We start from the raw sequence: 7,500 nt of genomic DNA on the forward strand, positions 1-7,500 counted from the left end.
CTTTTTGTCTTTCTTGTATGTATGTATGTATGTATGTATGTATGTATGTATGTATGTATGTATGTATCCGGAGACCGGGTCTCACTCTGTCTCCCAGGCTGTAGTGCAGTGGCGCGATCTTGGGTCACTGCAACCTCCGCCTGCCAGGTTCAAGCAATTCTTCCGTCTCAGCCTCCCGAGTAGCTGGGGTTACAGGTGCCTGCCCCACGGCGCCTGACTCAGTTTCGTATTTTCAGTAGAGACGGGGTTTCACCACGTTGGCCAGGCTGGCCTCGAACTCCTGACCTCGGGATGACAGACGTGAGCCACTGCATTCAGTGTAGAGTGCCATTTCTTAGAAATCACTCATGGGAACACACACTTATGGGTGACGTGCAGAGATTTTAGTTAGTTGTTAGTTAGTTAGTTATTTTTTGCACGGGGAGGTGGGGGGACGGAGTTTGGCTCTTGCTGCCCAGGCTACAGTGCAATGGCCTAGGGGACTCAAGGAGTCAACCTATGGCAGAGAGGACACGTCCTTCTGAGCGTAAGGGCCGCAGCGAAAGTTGGCAGGGCCCGTGCTTTTAAAGGCTGAAATCCCGGCGGCTCAGGCCTGTCGTCCCAGCAGTGTGGGAGGCCCAGGAAGGCGGATCATTTGAGGTCAGGAGTTCGAGACCAGCGTGGCCAACGTGGAGAAACCCCATCTCTACTAAAAATAGAACTATGAGCCGGCCGTCATGGTGCGCGCCTGTAATCCCAGCTACCGAAGAAGAATCACTGGAACCCGGGAAGCAGAGGTTTCAGTGAGCCGAGAGAGCGCCACTGCACCGCAGCCTGGGTGACAGAGCGAGAGAGACTCAGTCCAAAAAAAAGAAAGAAAAGAAGAAGAAGAAAAAAAAAGAACGGGCCCAAATACTGCATTGTCGCTGAACGTTCTCCCAAAAGGCCAGAAACCCCCTGACTCAGGTCAAGGAGGTGGTGTTTGGTTTTACTTCTCTCTCTCTCTCTCTCTCTCTCTCTCTCTCTCTCTCTGTCTCTGTCTCTGTCTCTGTCTCTCTCTCTCTCCCCGCCCCTCTCTCTCTCCCCGCCTCTCTCTCTCTCCGTCTCTCTCTCTCTCTCTCCTCTCTTCTCCCCCCGAACTTTTATTTGTCGTTCAAGCATACATGAGCAAGATTGTGACATAGGTAAACTTGTGACGGGGGTGTTCAGTGTGCAGATGATTTCGTCACCCGGGTAGTCAGTGCTGTGTCCAAGAGTATTCGTGTTTTGTTTTTTTCCTGAAGCTGTCTCTCCTTCCACCCCTCCTCCCTCAAGCAGGCTTCCGCGTCCCTGGTCCCCCTCGTTCTGCCCATGCAAGAACTCTCATCTGTAAGTTCCCACTTGTAGATGAGAACGCGCGGTATTCAGCCGATCTTTGCTTTCATCTTCGCTGGTGGCGGTGAAAGAGGCATGACACTAAATCGACCCTTAGGACGCCGTTTATGTTTAAGTCGAGGAGCTTATCAGGGAAATAGGAGAAGTACGGACGCCACACGTGACCGAGAGAAAAGTCTGAAAATGCCCCTCGCATCCAAGCGGGGACCCGGCCTCGACCTCCCGAAATCATACACCGAGTGGGGAAGCCCAGCAAGGCCCGCCTGTCTAGATTTCTCTCGGCCTCTCTAAGCACCGAAGCACGCGCTTCTCACTTTCGTGGAAGGGGCAGGGCCCTACCCGGCACGGGGGTGTCTGACAGACTGACAGAGAAAGAGACAGACATAGAAAGACAGAGATGGACAGAGAGAGACAGTGAGAAACAGACAGAAAGAGAGAGAGACGGAGAGAAACAGACAGGGAGAGGGGGAGAGAGAGAGAGAGAAACGGACAGGGAGGGAGAGACAGAGAGAGACAGACAGACAGGCAGAGAAAGAGAGAGTAAGACAGAAGATAGGCACAGAGAGAGAGAGAGAGAGAGAGAGAGAGAGAGAGAGACCGACAGAGAGACACAGAAAAAGAAAGAGAGAGGCAGGCAGACAGACAGAGAAAGACATAGACAGACAGAGAGAGACAGAAACAGACAGAAAGAGAGAGAGAGAAACAGACAGGGAGGGAGAGAGAGAGAGACAGACGGGGAGAGAAAGAGAGTAAGACAGAAGACAGACACAGTGAGACAGGCAGAGAGGGAGAGAGAGAGACAAAGACAGAAACAGAGACAGACAGAAAGAAAGAGACAGACAGACAGACAGACAGACAGGCAGGCAGACCGACAGAGAAAGAGACACAGAGAGAAAGACAGAGACGAACAGAGAGAAACAGACAGAGAGACGGTCCTAGCCCAGTAGCGATACAGTGCCTTTTCTTTCATTTTCTCTTTCTTTTCTTTTCTTTTCTTGTTTTCTGTCTTGTATATCTGTATGTACGTATGTATGTATGTATGTATGCATGTACGTACGTACGTAGGTATGTATTTATGTATTTATCTGGAGACCGGGTCTCACTCTGTCGCCCAGGCCGTAGTGCAGTGGTGCGATCTTGGGTCACTGCAACCTCCGCCTGCCAGGTTCAAGCAATTCTTCCGCCTCAGCCTCCCGAGTAGCTGGGATGACAGGTGCCGGCCCCACGGCACCTGACTCAATTTCGTGTTTTCAGTAGAGACGGGGTTTCACCACGTTGGCCGGGCTGGTCTCGAACTCCTGACCTCGGGAGCCACTGCGTTCAGTGTACAGTGCCACTTCTTAGAAATCACTCCTCACGGGAACACACACTTAGAGGTGACGTGTAGAGATTTTATTTACTTAGTTCGTTCGTTCGTTCGTTAGTTAGTTATTATTTGCGCGGGGAGGTGGGGGGACGGAGTTTGGCTCTTGCTGCCCAGGCTACAGTGCAATGGCCTAGGGGACTCAAGGAGTCAACCTATGGCAGAGAGGACACGTCCTTCTGAGCGTAAGGGCCGCAGCGAAAGTTGGCAGGGCCCGCGCTTTCAAAGGCTGAAATCCCGGCGGCTCAGGCCTGTCGTTTCCAGCACTTTGGGAGGCCCAGGAAGGCGCATCATTTGAGGTCAAGAGTTCGATACCAGCGTGGCCAACGTGGAGAAACCCCCTCTCTACTAAAAATAAGAATATGAGCCGGCCATCCTGGTGCGTGCCTGTAATCCCAGCTACCGAAGAAGAATCACTGGAGCCCGGGAAGCAGAGGTTCCAGTGAGCCGAGAGAGCGCCACTGCACCGCAGCCTGGGTGACAGAGCGAGAGAGACTCAGTCCAAAAAAAAGAAAGAAAAGAAGAAGAAGAAGAAGAAAAAGAACCGGCCCAAATACTGCATTGTCGCTGAACGTTCTCCCAAAAGGCCAGAAACCCCCTGACTCAGGTCAAGGAGGTGGTGTTTGGTTGTACTTGTCTCTCTCTCTCTCTCTCTCTCTCTCTCTCTCTCTCTCTCTCTCTCTCGCTCTCGCTCTCGCTCTCGCTCTCGCTCTCGCTCTCTCGCTCTCTCGCTCTCTCGCTCTCTCCCCCTCTCTCCTCTCTCCCCCCTAACTTTTATTTGTCGTTCAAGCATACATGTGCAAGATTGTGACATAGGTAAACTTGTGACGGGGGTGTTCAGTGTGCAGATGATTTCATCACCCGGGTAGTCAGTGCTGTGTCCGACAGTATTCGTGTTTTGTTTTTTTCCTGAAGCTGTCTCTCCTTCCACCCCTCCTCCCTCAAGCAGGCTTCCGCGTCCCTGGTCCCCCTCGTTCTGCCCATGCAAGAACTCTCATCTGTAAGTTCCCACTTCTAGATGAGAACACGCGGTATGTAGCCGATCGTTGCTTTCATCTTCGGTGGTGGCGGTGAAAGAGGCGTGACACTAAATCGACCCTTAGGACGCTCCCCTCCGTCCCCACCCCGCACCCCCTCCCCACACACACCCTCATTCCCGCACCCCCTCCTGAAACGCAAGGAAGGAAGAAAGAAATGAAAGTAGGCGGTGAGCCTGCAAGGCGGTGGAGGCGGGGGATCTCAGAGGGCGAGCAAGCGATGGCGGTCGGGGGATGTGTCCACTGAGGTATCAAAACTAGGGGACCCACTTTTCAGCCGCAACACACCCCCTAATCCTCAGCCGCAGCCAGCCTCTGGGTGGGGTTGCGCCTGTCAAAGCTTCCGAATGGAGAGAAACCCAAGGCTACGGAAGGCATCAGCTCCAACTCCAGGAAGGGAATAGGGCTTTGTGCATATGAATGGGGCTTTGAAAGGCGTTGCCGCGGCTTCCAAAGCGATGCGCTGTGCCTCGCCTCGCCCCGCCCCGCCCCGCCCAGAGCGAGACTCCGTCTGAAAATAAGTACACAAATAAATCATAAAATAATTTATCAATAAATAAGAAAGAAAGAAAGAAAGAAAGAAAAGAAAGAAAGGAAAGAAAGGAAAGAAAGAAAGAAAGAAAGAAAGAAAGAAAGAAAGACAGACAGACAGACAGACAGACAGAAAGACAGAAAGAAAGAAAGAAAGAAAGAAAGAAAGAAAGAAAGAAAGAAAGAAAGAAAGAATCAGTACAGCGACCGTGGTCGTGAATCATTCCCCGGAGTCCAGGCGCAGTGGCTCACGCCCGTCACGCCAGCACTTTGAGACGCCGGGCAGGAGGGTTGCAACGAAATGATGAGACCCCGTCTGTGGGAAAACATTTAAAAATGAAGGCCGGGCGCGGTGGCTCACGCCTGTCATCCCAGCAGTTCCGGAGGCCGGGGAGGGCGGATCACCTGAGGTCGGGAGTTCGAGACCAGCCCGATCGACATGGAGAAGCCCCGTCTCCACTAAAAATACAAAATCAGCCAGACGTGGCAGCGCACGCCCGCAATCCCGGCTACTCAGGAGGCCGATGCAGGAGAATCGCTTGAAACCGGGAGGCAGAGGTTGCGGCGAGCCAAGATCGCGCCACCGCACTGCAGTCTAGGCCACGAGAGCGAAACTCTGTCTCGGGCGGGGGGGGGGGGGGGGAGGAAAAGAAAATTTAAAACGGTGTGGGCGCAGTGGCGCGTGCCTGCGGTCCCAGGTTCTGTACTCTGGAGGCTGAGGCGGAAGGATCGCTCGAGTCCAGGAGCGTCCACGCTGCAGGGAGTGAGTTACGATGGCACCACTGCCGGGGTGACGGAGCGAGATGCCGTCTCTAAATCAGTCCATGAGATCACTGGAAGGCGCTCTCTGTGTCTCACTTTCCAAGAGGGTCTCTTTAGGCCAAGCAGGCATGGTACCTCACGCCAGTCATCCCAGCACTTTGGGAGGCTGAGGCGGGAGGAAAGAAGGAAGGGAGGAAAGGAGGAAAGAAGAAAAGAAGAAAGGCAGGAAGGCAGGAAGGCAGGAAAGAAAGAGGGGAAGAGAGAGAGAGAGAGAAAGAAAGAAAGAAAGAAAGAAGAAAAGAAAAGAGAAGAAAAAAGAAGAAAAGAGAAGGGAAGAAAAGAAAAGCAAACGGGGAGGGGGCATATCTCCTTGACCGGTGACCGCCCAGGATACAGTGGGTCACGGCCGACCGAAGCCTCGACCTGTGGGGCCTCAAGTGATCCTCTCCTCATCTCAGCCTCCCGAGTAGCTGCGACTACAGGCGGCCATCACCGCGCACAACTCATCTTATAATAACATCATGATTGTATCGAGACGGGGTCTCGCTCCGTCATCCAGGCTGGATCGCCACGGCACGATCTCAGCCCATCGCAACCTCGGCCTCCCCGGTTGGAACAACTCGCCCGCCCCAGTCTCCCGAGCGGTCGTGATTCCAAGCCCACGCCACCAGGCCCGGCTAATCGTTCTATTTTTCAGAGAGACGGGGTTTCGCCACGTCGGCCAGCCTGGTCTCCAACTCCCGGCCCCAAGCGATCCACCGGCCTCGGCCTCCCAAAGTGCCGGAATGACAGGCGTGAGCTAGCGTGCCCGGCCCAGATCATCTTTTTCATCCATTGTAGAGAAGGGGTTTCGTCAGCCAACGGGTGGAAGGTGGGGTGGGTTTCACTCAGCCTGCGTACTGTGAAAAGGTTAAGTGAGTGTGCTTTGTGAACTAGATATGGAAATGTGTGTGTGTGTGTGCGTGCGTGCATGCGTGCGTGCGCGCGCGCGTGTGAGAGAGAGAGAGAGAGAGAGAGAGAGAGAGAGAGAGAGAGAGAGAGAGAGACACCAATCCCACCACGAGGACCCGGAAATAGTGTTTGATCTGTGTCCCTGCCTAGTCACCTGTCTTGTGTGTAGACGACTGAGGATTCCACAAATGAAGGTCAGCAGTATCTATTGAGCTGTTTCTGCCTCTCACGCGTCTCATCTGTGTGCTGGAGAAAGGGAAGAGAAGAGGTTCCGATGGGAAGTTGTCTTCACGCCTGAGGCAGCTGAAGGCAGACCGAAGGGAAGGAGGGCATCCTACGTGACATTTCCATACCCACGCACCCTTTACAATGCTGGGGCCGCCAGTCCACCCCGTACGTCAGCCCACCCCCAAGAACAGCACGGTCCGGGGTGGTCCAGTCTCATCCCAACCGGCCCACCCGGGGCATCCGGTGGAAGTCTTCGCCTGAGGATCCGAGGGCAGCGTCAACGCGGTTCCCCTGGGGTCGCCCGGCAAAGGCCAGCCGGGGGAGGGTAGCGGGACGTGACTGGGGGGGGGGGTCGCATCCACCTCAGAGCTCCCTGGAAGGTGGCAGGTAGCCGGTGGGGCACGCCGAGCCAGAGACGTCCGGCAGGATATAGATGTGGAAGGCGTGTCAGTCCTCTCCCTATACCTCTCCTGTGGAAAATGCCAGGGCGGCGGTGGGAGCCTCGGCTGGGGGAGAAGCGGGGACAAGGGGGAGAGGGAAGGAGGCCCTCGGGAGGTTTCGGCACCGAAAACCCACTCAGCCAAGCTCCCTCCGTGTTTCCGCGTCCAAGGTACACCCCGGGAGACGGCAAGAGAAACGTTCACACCGTGCTTTCCGTCTTCGTGTTTATCTCTTTCATCTTTTCCATTTTACGAGAGATGCTCATTTCAACAAGCAGACGGCGGATGTGACGGGAGAAGTGTCAAGGCCAGGAGTTTGAGACCAGCGTGAGCAACAGAGCAACACAAGTAGGAGAGCCCAGCTGAAAGAAATGAAAGAGGAGGAGGAGGAGGAGGAGGAGGAGGAGGAGGAGGAGGAGGAGGAGGACGACGACGACGACAAGGGGGGTTGGGGGGGGAAGGAGAAGGAAAGAAAAGAAAAGAAAAAAAGAAAAAGAAAAACAACCACCACCAAGAAAGTTAAGATCCTCCAACGGTCGGAAGTTGAAGACCAGCCTAACCAAGATGGAGAAACCCCATCTGTACTAGGAATAGAAAAATTAGCCAGGCACGATGGCTCATCGCTGTCATCGCAGCTACTCGGGAAGGCTGAGGCAGGAGAATCACTTGAACCTGGGAGGCGGAGGGTGCGGTGAGCCGAGATCCGCCATCGTACTCCACCGTGGGCGACAAGAGTGAAACTCCGTCTAAAGAGAAAAAAAAAAGAAAGAACGAAAAGGCGGATCGGTGAGATGCGTGTGAACATTTTATCTGTTCGCAGTCCCCGTATTAAAAA

Source organism: Pan paniscus, chromosome 17 (genome assembly GCF_029289425.2).
Source record: "Pan paniscus chromosome 17, NHGRI_mPanPan1-v2.0_pri, whole genome shotgun sequence".
NCBI lineage: Eukaryota > Metazoa > Chordata > Mammalia > Primates > Hominidae > Pan > Pan paniscus.